Source organism: Elephas maximus, chromosome 1, assembly GCF_024166365.1.
Source record: "Elephas maximus indicus isolate mEleMax1 chromosome 1, mEleMax1 primary haplotype, whole genome shotgun sequence".
Taxonomy (NCBI): Eukaryota; Metazoa; Chordata; class Mammalia; order Proboscidea; family Elephantidae; genus Elephas; species Elephas maximus.
Window position 1 is genome coordinate 91,647,178 of NC_064819.1, and position 17,682 is coordinate 91,664,859.

Below are 17,682 nucleotides of genomic sequence, written 5' to 3' on the forward strand. Positions count from 1 at the left end.
CACACAGGGTCTTCTTGGCTGTAATCTTTACCGAAGCAGAACGCCGGTCCTCCTCCTGCGGAGCCACTGGGTGGGTTCAAACCAGCGACCTTTTTGTTAGCAGCCGAGGGCTTAACATTGCGCCACAAGGGTCCCACCGCCTCCGGTACCTTACTGCATCTGACTTTGTTCTGCACCCTGCTGCACGTTTCCGAGTTCTTGGCCCCTCCCCTTGATTAGGTTTACTTGGTAGAACTTTCAATTCTGAATCCACAAGTGTAGTCCCACCCCCTCCTGGGCGTGGGGGGAAGCTCACCCACTGCTTTTAACCGCCGTTCCAGCTCGCGGAAGTGGGCCTCTGCTGGGGCCTGCGGCTGACTTGGCTGTGATGCAGGTGGGCTGCCACCCCCGGGCCCTTTTCGGGGCTGCCCTTTTCCCACCCATGGGTACTGCAGCTGATGAGTGGGGTTTCTTGAGGTCCTCAGTCGAGCTCCGGGAGGGTTTCATTGAGAGTCACGGCAGCGTCTCTCCCGTCCCAGCGGATCTCTGGTGCGGTGACTGTGGGCTGGGATGGGGCTGCAAGCAGCCAGTTAGCGCACCGCGTTCGGTTTTTCTGAATCTTTTGGCCCTCCTTGGGGTCTCGCATCCACCTCCCCGCCTCTCTGCTCCCTCCCCCCATCTGTTCTGGTGTCCTGGCTACACCTGCTCTCTCATCCTGGCCGCTGCCATGCCTTCGTGCCCTCTTCCTTTTCGGGCGACCCAATCTGATGCCCCTGGGGCCCTGACCACCTCCTGGTTTGCCCCTTTGAATGATATGTGCGGCTCTTGGCTGTCTGAGGCTCAGGAGACCACTTTCTACTCTGTGCGTGATGGCATCTCCGGCCGCAGTCACACAGCACCCCGCTCAGGTCAGATGCACTGATGAAACTCCGGTCAGACACCTTTCCTCTTCTCGCTTTAGCTAACAAGAAGGATCCAAGCGCCACTCGTGGGTTTCTCAGTACCCGGGGTCGGGGGCCAACCTTTGATGAGGGACCACAAGCTCATGTGGGGACCCCAGGTCTGAACCACTCTTCCCCCTGCTGTGAGAACAACAGGCTGCTCCTGACTCTTAGATGAGGCACTTTAGACTCTGAAGGCTTCAAGGGCCAAGAGATTCTTTTGGAGACTTCTGTGGTGTGTACCCTCACCTCTACCTCTCCCCTGGCCTCCTGTTCTTCTGGACCCTCTCCCCTCTTGATTCTCCCCCACTCCCCACTCTGATTTTCTCCTATGTCTGTGTCCCCAGCATCTCTCTCCACCCCCGTTTCTTGTACCCCCTGCCCTCCCCTCTCCTTGCTGTCTCCTCCTTTCTTCAGTTCTCTGATCCATTTCTAGTGTCCTCACTCTCATCTCCTCCCTCTCCTACTGCAGGTTCCTCCCCCTCCTCTTCTGTGGGCCATTTCTCCCCTCTTTCTTTCACTGTAACTTTCTGGTGGTGTCCTTTGCCCAGCTGGATCCCTCCATCCCCACCCACTTGAAGCCTCACCCCAGGGAGCCCTGAGCTAACAATCATTGGGCCTCAAGAACAGTGTGCAGCCCCTAGTCTGAGCCTCCCCATTCCTGGCATTTTCACCCTCCTTGTCACTATGAGTTAGAATCAACTCGATGGCAATGGGTTTGGTTTTTTGGTTCTTCACCTGTTCAGGTATCTGCTCATGGCCTTCTGCCACCATGGGACTTGGTCTGGAGCCACCTTTTCCCCATGCCTTCATCCCAAACCTAACCCTTTGTGGCCTCCTCTCTCCAGCCCACAGATGTGGACCCCCTCCCTACCTAATCTCTCTGCACATCTCCTCGCATGGGACCTTGCCACCTTCTTAGGCACTCACCAAGTTCACATCTCTCACAAGCCCACTCCCATGGGACCCTTGTAATCACCACCCCACTCCACATTGGCCTTCACCCCAGAGCACCCCTCCTCACTTGATCTCACCCCAACCCAAGTTCCACCAGTGCCATCCCTGCCCCATGTGTCCCTCCCCAATCCTGGGCCTTCACCACCATCTTCCCTGTTCCTCTCACCCTCCTGCCTCCCTCTCTTCCCCAGACCCCACAGTGCTCTTGGTCCAGCTGCCCAGCTCCTTGGCTGTCACCCTCCCTCTTTCTTCTCTGACCCCAGCAGCTCCCACAATGGGCTTTCTCCACCCTTCTCCTGTGATGGGATGGTTTTTTAACCCTGTCATCTTTTGTGTGTGCCCTAACCTTCTTCCACTAACACTGGCACAGCCCTATACCTCTTCCACCACGCAGCTTGTGCATTTTGCCCACCTGCCTTGGGCATTGAAGTTCTCTCTTTTCAGGCCAGTGCTCTTACCCCTCTTTTGTACCTCATACTCCCCTTGAGCACACTGCTCAACACTTTGAGACCTCTGACACCCCCCAGGGTCACTGTTGATCCATCCAGCATGCTATCTGGGGCCTCACCATTCCTTCTTCCACTTGGGTCAAGGCCCCAACTTTATTCCCCTAGGCATACTGATCCCAGCCCTGATTCAAGGGTACTAACCCTGTGACACATGGGGCTACAACCCAGGCCACCTCCTACCTTGCTGCCACACCCTTCCTTGCCCCCCACTTGTCCTTGTTGAGCCTTCACCAGAGGCAATAGGCCCTAGCTGTCCTTCTAACCTTAACCCCCATTTGCACCCCAGCACTGCAGGCCATGGATCCGCCAGGCCCTGGGCCCTTCACTGCCACTCTGTCTCCTTTGGCAGGACCTTCCTCCCACCTCTGGCTTTCACTCCTGTCCCAGAGATCTCACCCAGGTATTCCTATACCCTTAGGTAGCCCGGGCCTCCCTCCCCTGGCACCTGTCCTATATGTTTGTCTATCTTCATTCCCCCTTCTTCCATTCCCTAACTCCCCTCCCCTTCCTTCCTCTTAGTTCTCTTCCCTATTCCCTTTGCATTTGAAATCTTTGTTCATGTCTCTTTGTACGTGTCTATTTTTGCATCTTTAGGAAGTCAGAATAACAGAACCTTCTATTGAATCTGACAGCTAGTGGGCTAATGTGGCTTCAGGCCAGAGCAGAAAACGTGCAGAGGACCAGCTCTGTTCTGTCTCTCTTAGACTTGGAGGCAGGGCTTGGTACGTGACTCACTGGTTCTGTCCTCTCCCTTCCCAGGGCCCTCCGCAGTGAAAGTGACCCGCACGAGGTCATGGAGGGCATCAAGGATCCTAGAGGTGTCCTATCTGATGGAAATGGGACCTATGAGACACAGTTGTCCACAAGACTTCCTCAGTGAGAGGAGCAGAGGTACAACTGCCATGTGGAACACAGCGGGAAGAACAGTACACACTCTGTGACCTGTGGTGAGCACGAGTGATCCTGGAGGGAGCCCTGACCCTGGTAGTCAGGGGTTAGGGTGGAGGAGAGGATATAAGACTTGTGGATGGAGGTGGCCCAGTGGATAATAAAAGTTCTTTTTATTTCTAGGAAGAAGTTTCATCTATGGTTTCCTCCTTCCCAGAACTCCACACTCTTCGCGATGACATCATGGTGGTCTCCAAGGATGGATCTGTGCAACCGTGAATCCTAGCTGTGGGGCATTTGGATGAAAAGTCTTTCCTGCACTATGACAGTGAGACAGGTAAGACAGAGACCAGGGGGGCATGGGCAGAAGCTCACCTGGGAGCTGAGACTTGGGACACAGAGACCATGAACTTGACAGACATGGGGATGGAGTTCAGAACAATTTTGGCAGAAATCATGGCCTTTCCTGGCCAGCAAGAAGGTGAGAATGAAGAGGGGGACTTTTCCTGGAGGATTTGGGGCAGAGAAGTGGGGACTTGTCTCTTTCCATTGGATTTAGTTGGGGATGTGGGTGACAGGGATGGGAGTCTATGGAATTCAACTGGGAGGTGTATTGTCTCTCAGCCACCTCCAGGGAGAGAAGGAGGGGAGCAAAGAGAGGCCCTCTGAGCTGGAGTCTCTCGCCATGGGTGGGTAAGGCAGAGTGGCCCAGGGGATGGAGAAGTGACTGCTGGGTGGGGGCAGGCTTGCATTCCCTCCAGCAGGTGATGGGCTATGAGATCCAGGAAGATGACAAGGCAGGGGCTTCTGGGGTTTCTTCCATGACGGGGAGACCTTCCTCTTCTGTCACCCGGAGATCCAGACATGGACGGTGCCCCTGTCCTTGGCCCACACCTTGGGTACGGAAATCAAGAATATCTAGGATGAAGATAGGGACAAAAGCAACGATTATGGTCCCTGTGTGCAGGGAGATATTTGTGGAAAATTACAGAAATATCTAAAATCCTGGATGAGCTTCAAGGAGCAAACAGGTACTGATGCAGGGGCAGGGCCTTCATCTTCCCTGCTGTGCTCTGGGTTCTCCTCACTCTGCATTACCTGAGGGAAACCATCAGTGTCTTATGGGATCCTTACATGTCTTGTTGGCACATTGTGTTCCGAGTTGCTCATCCTCTTAAAGCCACTGGGTAAAGACGCACAGATGGGTGGGGAATGACCTGTCCAGTGTCAACATAAAGGAAAGCAGAGGGCCCTTAGACAGAAAACTGAACTTGGGAAAGTGAGAGTTAGTCAAGAGACATTGCCTTTTGTCCATGGGGGTCTCAGAGCCTTGGGGCTACTCCCATCTGGCTCCCAGCCTAGCTCGGCCTGGAGAGTTCCCCCTAGCTCTCATGACCCAGGAGACCCCCTAGTCATTTTCCCTCCCCAACATCAACTTGTGGATCCCGAGAGTGAGGCTACAAACTGAGGCCCCATCCTGCTGCCAAACTAAGTAATTGGGGTTCCATGGTCCCAAATAGACTTGTGAGCAGTATGAAGCATGAGCGTTGATGGGTGAATGTGGCTTCAGGCCAGAGCAGAAAACATGGAGAGGACCAGTGCTGTTCTATCTTCTTTAGACTTGGAGGCAGGGCTTGGCCATGTGCCTCACTGGTTCTGCCCTCTCCCCTCCCAGTGCCCCCAGCAGTGAATGTGACTCACCGCAAGGCCATGGAGGACAACGAGGAGCCTGGGGATGTCCTATCTGGTGTGAATGGGGCCTACATGACCAGGGTGTCCACAAGACTCCCTTGAGAAGAGGAGCAGAGGGACAGCTGCTATGTGGTACACAGCAGGAAGAAGAGTACACACCCTGTGACCTGTGGTGAACATGGGTGGTCCCAGAAGAGGCTGCAACTTGGTAATCAAGGACCAGGGTGGAGGAAAGGATAGAAGGCTTGTGGGCCTGGGGGGCCAGTGGGTAATGAGGTTCTTTTTCAGGATGGACCTTGGTACAAGACAGTTTATGGCCGATCATTCCTGGTATTGTTGCTGCTGTCATTATTAGTGTTATTAATGTTGTCCTTTGATGCTGCAAGAGGAGGAGGCGAGCCAGAAGCAGAAGACCCAGGTGAGAAAACTGTGTAGTGTGAGTTGGGGATGGGAAGGGCCCTGCCAGGAAGTGGGGTTCCCTTACATCTCCTGCTGTACAGATAGGGGTGGAGAGGACACGCCTTCTCACTCTCACTAGAGTGTAACAGGAGATGAAAGCTGGGGTATTTGGGAGGGGAAGTGGGAACCACAGGTTCATCAACATCCCTCAGCGCTGCCCAAAGCCAGGGTGAGGCCAGGGTTCCCTAATGTCCAGCCTGGGCCTCTTGCTACCTGGTTTGGGGGGGCAGGTGGGGAGCCGGGGCTTCCCTCTGTGCTCCCACCTTTCTCTCTCCATCTCCCAGGCTCCCAGGCATAGCCCAGACAGGATGTATGGTGAAGCCTGAGCTGATCGACAAGACCTTGGATGATTATGGAATCAGAGGGAACAAATAGTGCAAGAGTTTATGATCTGGTGAGGTGGGAGTCGTTATTTCTTACAGGAATATGGATGAAATGTGATGACTCTAGTCCATGTCTGCCTCTCCCTCCAAGTGTCTCCAGTCCTCATGAGGAAACAAGAAAAAGACCCCTGAGCCTCCTGCCTGAAGCTCCCTGGGGAGCCCCCACTTAGAGCAGACATTTGAGCCTTGAGCACAGGTGGGCGTCTTCTGTGCATTTGGTAGCTCCTCAGATCCCTCCTGCAGACCTGAGTCCTGTGTTTGGTTTTCTCTGTCCAACTCCTGTCCTGTGCTCTTTTCAAGTCCCCATCACACGTCTTCATGTTCTTGCTGCTTTCTCGTGGATGATGTGGAGAGGACATGAGTGATGAACCCTACTGTTTGGGAAGAGGAACCAGCCCATCCTCAGGGGAGCTATGGTGTTTGGTGTTGTCCTGTCTCTGAGGGTTTCCTGTCCATCCGTCTGGGTGACAGTCCGCAGTGTCTCTTTACTAGGTCATTTGGCCTGAGCTCTCTCCTCCTTGAGCCAGTTCTGCTCTCTTGTGATGGTCACTGTCCTGTAAATGTGGAATAAGGGATGGCCAAAATGCTTTCCCCGATAATCAGATTGCTTGAGGAGAAAGAAAGAGAGAAAACAGAAAGTTTATCTTACTGCAAAAAAGCAAATGTGATTCATGAAGCCATGAGAGGGTGGGGTGTCTTTCTGCTGCTTCTACCGCTTCTGTGTGACCAGTGGGAGGGAGACAGCAGCACTGACTTCTCCTTGAACGCAATTTCATCACAGTTTGTTCCTTGTTCCTGGGCAATCTTGGACAGTGAGTCTCCTCCCTCACTGCAAAGGGATCCATCCATGTTGTACCAGGTGGTGGCAGTGCAGGCCCGTTGTTGCCCCTGCTCTCAACTGCAGTGTGGGTTCCTTGTGGGGCAGAAAGTATTGCCTCCATGTAAGTGGGGGCATTTGTCAGGAAAAAAGTGTGACAAGCATGTGCTAATTTCTCAAAAGTCCTGCATTAAATTTTGATATCCAATAATGGTTTTATGAATATAGCATTTCCTCTAGTACTGATCTTCCAACATTTTAAAGGAAGCAGGAATTTACATGTGGAGAGCCCTTGCAGCGAGACCCCAGGCTTAGAGGGTGGGGAGACACAGCCTCAGGCTGAGGGGTCTCAAGAATTCCCCTCTTCTGCATTGAGAAGGTCCCCTGTGGGCAGTGGCCTGGTCAGATCCCTGTGAGGAACAGGGACAGGGAGGCCTGGCCATTTCAGCCAAGCAGCTGGACTTGGGGTGTGGCTGTGTTTCCTATGGCCGTGTGAAATGGTCAATAGCAAGAAGACCTCAGTGCAGCTTGAGAGCCTGGCAGGTGCAGGGGAAGGTGGGGTCTCTGCAAGCAAGGGGTGCCCCTGGGTCAGGGCAGTTACAGACCCTGTGTTGGCCACATTTTTCTTGATGAATCTTCTGGTCACCTGAGCCTCCTGATGGGCCCTCCTGCTAGGAGCTGCTGGCTCAGAGAGTGGCAGGGGTAGGAGGTAGAGAGGTGCTGAGCTGCAGGTGGTGGTCGGTGCCTGTATTTGAGCAGGGTCAGTGAAGCAGGGATGGGCACTTGTGTGTATGAGCTTCTGCAGGTGAAGAGAGTGGAGAATTAAAGGAGAGAATGAATTGCGTTTGTAACCCGTGCCAAGGCCTCAAAGAACAAGGAGTTGGGGCCTTGTTCACTCTGTCAGGGGGTGAGTGGGGCTTGAGAGGAGGGAGGGCACTGGGTTTCCATGTCTTGATCTTGTCTTTTTGTCTTGCCACCTTTTCACTTCTAGGTGACAAGCAGGGACAAGTGACAGTGTTGCTGTCATGATGGGAGGAAACTAGTAAAGGCTGGAAAAGTGGGGTGAGAGGCATAAGAAAGTGGAGCGTCTCTTTCCTGAGGACAAGGCAGAATCCATTTTTGGAGAGAGCAAGAAGAAGTTCTGAGCGATTAGAAACTGTTCTGTAACAGTTGAACACTCACTGATTTCTCTTGATGGTTTTCCATTTGCCCTTTGTCTCCAGAGCAAGTGGAGTTACAACACATGGATGGATACCAGAAGGTGCCAGTAGACCAAATGGTGTTGGGCAGCTGGGCTCTCAGTCTCTGCTGTCAGCTCCTGAGTGTGCTGATTCACCTGTGGATGCATAGGCTTTTTTTTTTTTTTTTAATTTTTATTGTGATTTAAGTGAAAGTTTACAAATCAAGTCAGAGTCTCATACAGAAATTTATAAACACCTTGCTATATACTCCTAATTGCTCTCCCCTTATTTTTTATTGAGACAGCACACTCCTTCCCTCCACTCTCACTTTTCATGTCCATTCAGCCAGCTTCTGACGCCCTCTACCCTCTCATCTTCCCTTCAGACAGAAGGTGCCAACATAGTCTCATGTGTCTACTTGATCCAAGAAGCTCATTCCTCACCAGTATCACTTTCTATCCCATAGTCCAGTCCAATCCCTGTCTGAAGAGTTGGCTTCAGGAATGGTTCCTGTCTTAGGCTAACAGAAGGTCTGTAGACCATGACCTCTGGGGTCATTCCAGCCTCAGTCAGACCATTAAGTCTGGTCTTTTGATGAGAATTTGGGGTCTGCATCCCACTGCTCTCCCACTTCCTCAGGGGCTCTCTGTTGTGTTCCCTGTCAGGGCAGTCATCAATTGTAGCTGGGCACCATCTAGTTCTTCTGGTCTCAGGCTGATGTAGTCTCTGGTTTATGTAGCCCTTTCTGTCTCTTGGTCTCATAATTACCTTGAGTCTTTGGTGTTTTCCATTCTCCTTTTGGATGCATAGACTTTTGTAATTATTATCATAAATTGTTGTTGTTAGTTGCTATCAAGTCAGTACTGACTCATGATGACCCCATGTGTGGAAAGTAGAACTGCTGCATGGTTTTTTTTGTTTTTTTTTATGTATAATTTAAAAATTCAACAATTTTGGGCCCTTGGGGCACAGTGGCTAAAGCACTCAGCTATTAACTGGAAGGTCGGAGGTTTGAACCCACCAACTGCTCTGCAGGAGAAAGATATGGCAGTCTGTTTCTTTAACAATTTACAGCCTCAGAAACTCTATGGAGCAGTTGTACTCTATCTTATAGTGTCGCTGTGAATCAGAATCAACTCAGTGCTAGTGGCTTGGGCTTGGGCTCTTACCCTCCTTTTCTGAGTTTTTCTTCCTTCCTTGACATGAACTCATTGCCCTCTGAGTTTCCTATTTAATCTTTCAAATTGCTGTTGTCAATTTGATCCCATATAGATAGTTCTTAAAAGAGATCAGTGCTCAAGGTAGACACTCTTTACTAGTTAAGTCAAGCTATTGTTTGTTTTTTAGAAGACTGGAGGAGATATTTTTTTGTTTAAGGTTTAAAGATTATCTCAGGGCAATAGTTTCAGGGATCATCCAGCCTCTATGGCTCCAGAAATCTGGATTCCATGAGATTTTAAATCCTGTTCTGCATTTTCTCCCTTTTGATCCGGATTCTGTTAGAGAATCTTTGTTCAAAATATTCAGTAATAGTAGCTGGGCACCATCCAGTCCTCTGGTCTCATAGCAGAGGAGGCAGTTGTTCATGGAGGCAAGTAGCCACACATTCCAGTTTTCCTCCTATTCTTAATTCTCGTTCTTCCTCTGGTGCTGCAAACAATGGAGACCAATTGTTTTACTTTGGGTGGCCGTTTGCAACCTTTTAAGACCCTAGGCACAATACCCGAACTAGGAGATTGAACAGAAGCACAAACACAATATTAGGCGAGTTAACTGAGATGTCCAATGAAACCATGACTCTAAACCTCCGGAACAAGACACCAAATCCCATGATATGTATTATGGATTGAATCGTGTCCCCCCAAAATATGTGTCTACTTGGCTAGGCCATGATTCCCAGTATTGTGTGGTTGTTCTCCATTTTGTGATCTGATGTAATTACCTATGTGTTGTAAATACTAACCTCTATGATATTAATGGAGCCCTGCTGGTGTAGTGTTTAAGAGCTTGTCTGTTAACCAAAAGGTTGGCAGTTTGAATCCACCAGCTGCTCCTTGGAAACTCTAGGGGGCAGTTCTACTCTGTCTTATAGGGGCTCTATGAGCTGGAATCAGCTTGATTGGCAATGGGTTTGGCTTTTTGTTTTTGGCTTATGATGTTAGTGAGGGAGGATTAGAGGCAGTTATGTTAATGAAGCTGGACACAATTTACAGGATTAGGTTGTATTTTGAATCAATCACTTTTGAGATGTAAAATAGAGAAGTGAGCTGAGAGGAGAGGCACCTCATTACTACCAAGCAAGAAGAGCCATGAGCAGAGCGTGTCCTTCCACCTTCCTGGGATGTCCTTCCCCCACCCCCTGGGAGAGTGCTTTTATGTTATGGAGTCACCTGGGATCCTACTAAATTGTAGACTGAAAATGTCGGGAGTGGGGCCTGTGAGCCTACTTTTCCAACCAGTTTCAGGCAATGCTGAAGCTTGCTGGTCTGAGGATCACACTTGGAGTAGCAAGCATCTCTCCTTGTCTCTCTCCTGTGTTGTGTCTAGTTGTCTGTGTCCTATGTCTTTCTCTTCTTTTACACCCTTTCAGATTTTTGGCAGAATTAATATTTTGGTAGCTTATTTATATTGTATTTATTTTTGGTGGCAATATATATAATGAAACGTGTCCATTCAGAATTCATACGTGACCAGCTCAATGACATTGGTTACATACTTCACATTGTGTCACCATTCTTAAATCTCTACCCACATTTTTTTCTTCACCATTACTTTAGGCTGTCTGCCCCTTAAAGCTTTCATCTGTGCTTTAGATTGACTGTTGTCAGGTTACACTCATCTAGATAATTCTTTATAAGAGCGCTAGCTAGAAGCAAACATTCTTTATTAATAGGTCTAAATAAAATGTTGTTTAGTATAATGATGGCTTCATGGGATAGTTTCAGTTCAAGGTTTAAAGGTTATTTTTAGGCATTAGTGTCATGGATTGAAATGTGTCCTCGAAAAATATGTGGCAGCTTGGTTAGGCCATGATTCCCAGTATTGTGTGGTCGTCCTCCATTTTGTGATTGTAATTTTATGTTAAAGAAGATTAGGGTGGGATTGTAACACCCTTACTAAGGTCACATTCCTGATCTAATGTAAAGGGAGTTTCTCTGGGGCGTGGCCTACACCACCTTTTATCTTACAAGAGATAAAAGGAAAGGGAAGCTAGCAGAGAGTTGGGGACCTCATACCACCAAGAAAAAAGCACCAGGAGCAGAGCACATCCTTTGCACCCAGGGTCCCTGTGTAGAGAAGCTCCTAGTCCGGGGGAAGATTGATGAGAAGGGCAACAAAGAGAGAAACCCTTCCCCTGGAGCTGATTCCCTGAATTTGGACTTTTAGCCTACTTTACTGTGAGGAAATAAACTTTTCTTTGTTAAAGCCATCCACGAGTGTGATTTGGGGATTTGCCCAGTCTCAATGAATCCACTGAGTCAGGTTTCCATATGAGTCTGAAGTTCTGTTCCATGCTTTCCCTCCTTTTGATTAGGATCAATCTATTGGGTCCTTGATCAATATGTTCAGTAAAGGTAACTGGGCACCATCCATTTCTTCTGGTCTCATGGTAATGAAGGTAGCAGTTTATGGAGGCAATTAACCCTGCAGCCTATTTCCTTCTCCAAATTCTGGGTCTCCTTGCTCTGCTGTTCCAGATGAATAGAGACCAAATTGTTGTATCTTGTGTGGCCCCTCTCAAGCTTTTAAGACTTCTTGTGGTAGTATATATATACAAGGTATGTTTGCATGCTTCAAAAATGTCTATAATAATTGTTCTGCTTGATTAATAGCTTGGCTGAGTACAGAATTCTATGCCTGAAATTATTTTCCCTCAGAATTTTGCTTCATATGTTTATTTCTTCCCTTGAGAAAACACAGGGCTCAGGCATTTACAATGTAAAAGTTTCATTTCAGGGCTGCCCACAGTTTTGGGAAATAGTAGAGATTTATACTACTGTTACTGTACTTGTTGCTGTGACAATTGGCATTTGGAGGAAGACAACAACTTCACATTCAGAGAGTATAGGTGAGGAGCAACCTGGACACCTGGAAATGAGAAGATAGGACTCTGAGATATTCCAAGGTAAGGGACTGTATTTTTTTTTTTTTTTTTTTTTATGTATCCTTCCCTTCTTCCTTCCACCAGCCCAGTTACAAGTGTGGTTAGGGCATTGGGCTCTTGGTTCATTGATTTTGTGAAATTTTTTTTTCCCCCATGGAGAAGGATAGAACAGCAGCTGGGTGTCAGGTGTGACTCCAATTCTTGTCAGCCTAGAAAACTGAACTGACAAGATTTAGGGGTCCCTGACCTTGGTCTCCTCCTCCTTTAACTTAGTTTGTGATTCAGAGCCTTACTCCATTCACTTGGGCCTCAATTTTAATCAGCCTTACATCAGGCTCAATGTTTCCTGCCTGACCTGTATCACAGGAATTGAGACCAGAAGGAATGGAGGAAAGGTTAAGGTTGTGATATTCACCCTAAGCCCACTTTTGCAGATGATTGCCTTGCCTACCCTCCCCACAAGCCTAGCTAAGCCCCTGTGTCCCTGCCTTAAGTTCTCAGTGGGGAACCCTTGCAGTTAGCTTCTGCTAGGATGTGTGGTGAAGGAGGAGAGAGCAAGTTAGATTCTCTACCCTCAACCCTTAAGACCCCATAGTATTGTCTGAAGTTTTTTCACAACACGCTTTCCCAGAAATTCTTGTACAGCCAATGTCTGTGCCTGTATTTTTGGAAGACCCATCATGGAGTGAGGGTGATCTATATCCCTGATGACACTCTGAAATCATTTTTCTTCTCACGGAAACCAGGTGAGATTGACAGAACATGACTTGTGTCTTTTTCCCTCTAAGCTATATATCTATTTCTATGTCTTTCTATCTTAGAATATTTTTACCAGCAACAAAATCAGCAAGATTAATATCATGAGTTATTGTTACCCAAGTCAACAATCATGAACATTTATCTCACTATATATCTCTTCCAACCTTATTTGCTTGGCTCTTTTCCAGCACGTGGGAGGCATCATTAAGCAGGTATGTTAAGGTCTTTGTGGCCTATCCATGAGAATATCCACATCTGTAAAGGCAAAGAAGAACATGTAACACCTGTAAATTTTTAGCTAAATGCTCTTTTGTTACAAATCACGCTTGCTTGCTTGTGATGAATTTCTAAAACTTAGAGAGCAGTTTTTTTTTTTTTTTGTCGTGCTTAGGTATTACTATTGTTGCTAGCTGAGGTCAGGTAGGACCCTGATTCACAGCAACCCCATGCACAACAGAAAGATTGTGGATTGCATCATTGTGATTCATGTAGTTTTCATCCACTGATTTTTGAAACCGTATCGCCAGGACACTTCTAGCTCATCTTACTCTGGAAGTTTCATTATCATAGCAACACAAAGCCTCCTTGAGACTATCTTAATTGGATGTCACTATTGGCCCCCATTCTCTGCCTTGAACTGATAAAGTCATGGAAACATCCCCTCTCCTCAGTTCTCCAAGACTCAGCTGCAAGTCTTCACAACATCTGGTACATCCACCCAGTTGCCAGTTGGGCCAGTCTATGTCTTGTTTAGATAGTTGAGCAATGCCACCTCCAAGAAAAGTAGGGAAATATATTGGATCACTATTTGACCCTGCATTTAATGGTGAATAAAGTGATTGAGTGGGGCAGGAGGATGTGGGAAAAGGTATCTTAATGGTGAAGAAAAAATTGCATTGATTAAGGGTAGGGTTGCACAGCCAATTATTGTAATTGCTGTCAATAAGTTGTGCACCTTTAAAAAGTTAAATTGGCAGAAATTGTGTGATAGATATATTTACAGCAACAACAAAGAGAGTAGCAGCTGAGGGGACTAATTGGTAAGTATAAGCAAACACCCCATGGGATTTGGCTCTTTGTTTGGAGGTTTTAGGGTCATGGTTTCATGGGACATTCCAGTTAATTGGCCTAATAATGTGTTTAGTGCTTCCGTTCTACCTAGTTAATTGTGAAGTGCCTGGGGTATTGAAAGCTTGCAAGCGGCCATTCACACCACAACAGGTGGTCTCTATTCACCTGGAGCAACAGAGGAAGAAGGAGAATCAGGAATAGGAGGAGGATATGGAATGTGTGGCTAATTACCTCCATGAACAACTGCCTTCTTTGCCATGTGACCAGAAGAACTGGATGGTGCCCAGCTACCACTGCTGAACATCTTGATCAAAGATTCCATCAAAGAGCCCTGATCTAAAGGGGGGAAATTTAGAATGAAATTTTAAATTCTCACTGTGGACTTTGTGGAAACTCTGGTGGCTTAGTGGTTAAGTACTACGGCTGCCAACCAAAGGGTCGGCAGTTCAAATCCGTCAGGCGCTCCTTGGAAACTCTATGGGGCAGTTCTACTCTGTCCTATAGGGTCGCTATGAGTCGGAATCGACTCAACAGCACTGGGTTTGGTTTAGTTTTTTTTGTAGACTTTCTGGAGTCTTGGAGGGGCGATGGACCCCTGAAACTATTGCTCTGATATAATCTTTAAACCTTAAACTGAAATATAACCCAACACTCACTGCCGTCGAGTCGATATCTGACTCATAGCGACCCTATAGGACAGAGTAGAACTGCCCCATAGAGTTTCCAAGTTTAACTTAACTAGTGAAAAATGGATGCCTTGAGCATTATGCCTTTTAAGAACTATACATGGAATCAGACTGACAACAGCAACTAGAAAGATTAAATAGGAACCTAAGGGGCAGTGAGTTTATGTTAATGGGGGAGAAACAACTCAGAAAAGGAGGGTGGGAATGGCTGCACAACTCGGAGAATGCAATCAATGTCACTGAATGGTACCTGTAGAAACTGTTGAATTGGTGTATGTTTTGCTTTGTATATTCTCAGCAACAACAACAAAACAATTAAAATTTAGAAGAAAAAAAAAAGTGATCATGTAACACCAAGACACCATTCTTGGTGTCTCAGTGTCCTGCACTTTGAGTGCAACTGTCATTACAAAAAGAATCAAAGAATAGACGTGCCCAGAGTTGAGAGTAATCCCTCAGTATGGTAGGCCTGGGACACCAAGTCCCTCACCCCTGTAGCTCTTCACCCTTGTGCCCTTCTTGTGTGATTCTGGTTCCTTCCTAGTTTATTCTACCCAAGTGTCCTGACCCAACAGAAAAGGCATATCTGCAGCTGTGCTCACACTTTGAGAAGGAAACTTCAATGGTGTAAATACCTTGTGAACATTTGCTAAGTATGGGTTACTTTATTTTTCTATATTATTCATTAGAATTTTTATTTCATTTTACTGTCTGCACAATAAACCCTGACCTAGTGAACCTGGAGATCTCATCACTTTTTCTGTTCAAGCAGACCCTGACTAGTGAGGTGAGGAGAAGACAGTCCTTTTTTACAGTTGAGAGTGGAGGGAGAACCAGATAGGCAAGGACAGGGGGATTTTTACTTGGAATCTAGTAGTATCTCTCTCCCCACCACCAAATTCAGCCCTTTTACTCCATTTCCTGGGAATGGGAGTGGTGCAGCATTGACCCCCTGTGGTTGGTGGTCTTTCTTTACCCAATTCTTACACAACCTTGAGATCAACTGACCTTCTTATGTCCTTGTGAATTTCTTTATGAGACACGAGGTCTGGCTCCATTTTCCTGTAAAGTAGAAAAGGCCTGAGACGCAGCTATGTTGGCTAAGGAATGGTGTCATCTCTACCTCTGGAGAGACCATTACCATGTTCAGGGGAAGGGCCAACCCTCACTTATACTGAGAGGAAGGTCTGAGATATGATAAGATATGCTTGAGTGATGAGGACCTGCCGCCTCAACACTAATGGCACAAGAGCATGGAGATGCAGGTAAGACTTCTCCCTCAGCTGTGTGTTAGGTCATCTAGACCTCAAGGAATAGACCATGAACATTTCCTCAGGTGCCTGAGACATACCTAGAATGAGATAGTCCTGCCATGGGGTCTTAGGCTACAATTACTCTGGTGGATTTTAGGGCTCTAAGAGGAGGGTGTGTAGGAGGCTTTGTGTAAAACAGAAACCATAGCCCATTACTTATTTGATTTTACAGTAGCTTTTTCATTGTAAAAAAAAAAACAGATCCCCTCCCTCCCCCCGAAAAAAGAACCTAACAAAAACACTGTGTCTTTAACAAAAGGCAAACACACCTGTTGTCTTAGTTATCTAGTGCTGCTGTAACAGAAATACAGGTGGGTGGCTTTAACAAACATAAATTTTTTTTTCTGTTAGTTTAGAAGGATAGAAGTTTGAATTCAGGGCGCTGGCTCCAGGGGAAGGCATTCTGTCTCTGTCAGCTCTAGGGGAAAGTCCTTGTCTCTTTTCAGCTTCTATTCCTTGGCTCCTTGGTGATCTTCATGTGGCATGGCATCTATCTTCCCCTATCTCTGTTTACTTCTCTGTCCTAATCTGCACTTTTTATGTCAAAGGTGGTTGGCTAAAAACACGTTCTACACTGATAGGGCCTGTGAACATAACAAAGAAAACCCATTTTGAAACTGGATTATAATCACAGGAATAGGAGTTAGGATTTACAATACATATTCTGGGGGGACCCAATTCAATCCATAACACCTGTTAACCACCGAAAAGATGGAACTTTTGTTTCCAGAAGTCCTCACATTTGCCACATCTCAATCATAACATTTTCCCTCCCTCAAATAAAAGGATTTCCTGTCTTTTATGATAACCACTTCTTTGCTCTATCTTATACTTTCATTATTCAAAGTTGTAGTTTCGTTCACCTTTAAAAATGTATCTTTTGTTCCCTTTTATTCTTCCTTTATCTCTTTTCTTCTCCTGAAATTTAAGTGCCCTGTAGTTTCCCATAGATTTGATTTTGCCGATTCAATCCCCAAAGTGTGGTTTAATCTGTCTCTCTAACCTCTGTATTTCCTATAGATTCATAGTTGAGTATAGAGGCTTGATCATATTCAGGTTGAATTAATTAATTTATTTTTGACAAGGGTACTTCATTTGTGGTTTTATGTTCTTCCACCAAGAAATACTTCATTTCTGGTTCTCTCTTTTTCCTTTTGTTTTTGGAGGGGGACTGTTTACTGTCACTGCTTTTTAATGGCTAAATCCACTAATTCATTACGGGTTACAAAAGAGTGTTATTCTCAGTCTCTCATTCCTTCTTCATTTATTAGCTAAAAAAAACTTCTATAATAAGAGATTTATTTTAATTCTACTACTTGGTACAATTTTTTTTTTTTTTAATGAGAAACAACCCAACCAAGTGTCCTGCAGTGTTTGGGTACAGAAAGCATTTTACTACTCAATAGAGAAATCTGATTAGATGAGTTGTCTCCATCCACTGTCGGGCCCCTCAAAACAGTGCACTCGGGATGGCCCTGGCTCAGATCCACCACTGACTGCTCTGGTAGGGATCACAATAGAGAACACAGCTGGTAAAAAGTGTAGAACAAACTTCAAATTCACACACAAAAAAGACCAGACTTACTGGTCTGACAGAGACTGAAAAAGCCCCTGAGATTATGGTTCCTGGACACCCTTTTAACTAAAAACTGAAGATTAGTCCAAAGGACTAATTAGTCCAAAGGATTAAAAGACTGAGTCCAGTACAACTAGATGGTGCCCAACTACCACCACTGAATGCTCTGACAGGGATCACAAGAGAGGGTCCCAGGCAAAGCTAGAGATAAATGTAGAACAAAATTCTAACTCATAAAAAAAGACCAGACTTATTGGCCTGACTGAGACCGGAGAAATCCCAAGAGTATGGCCCCTGGACACCCTTTTAGCCCAGTAATGAAGTGAATCCTGAAGTTCACCCTCCATCCAATAAGGGAGAGGAGGG

General features: G+C 46.7%; 1 long non-coding RNA gene across 5 annotated transcripts; it reads left to right on the top strand.

Moving 5' to 3' along the window:
- Positions 1-284: 284 nt before the first annotated feature.
- LOC126078228 (uncharacterized) lies at positions 285-16,527 on the top strand. Of its 5 annotated transcripts, XR_007517999.1 has the most exons (8): positions 2,689-2,786; positions 3,146-3,333; positions 3,458-3,611; positions 4,950-5,174; positions 5,255-5,384; positions 5,710-6,004; positions 7,617-12,657; positions 13,833-16,527. It is a non-coding gene; the product is annotated as an uncharacterized LOC126078228 (long non-coding RNA). The 5 variants fall into 5 exon arrangements; XR_007517998.1 differs by lacking the exons at positions 2,689-2,786; positions 13,833-16,527 and adding an exon at positions 285-373 and having other exon boundaries at positions 7,617-13,669; XR_007517997.1 differs by lacking the exon at positions 13,833-16,527 and having other exon boundaries at positions 7,617-13,669.
- The last annotated feature ends 1,155 nt before the right edge of the window (positions 16,528-17,682 follow it).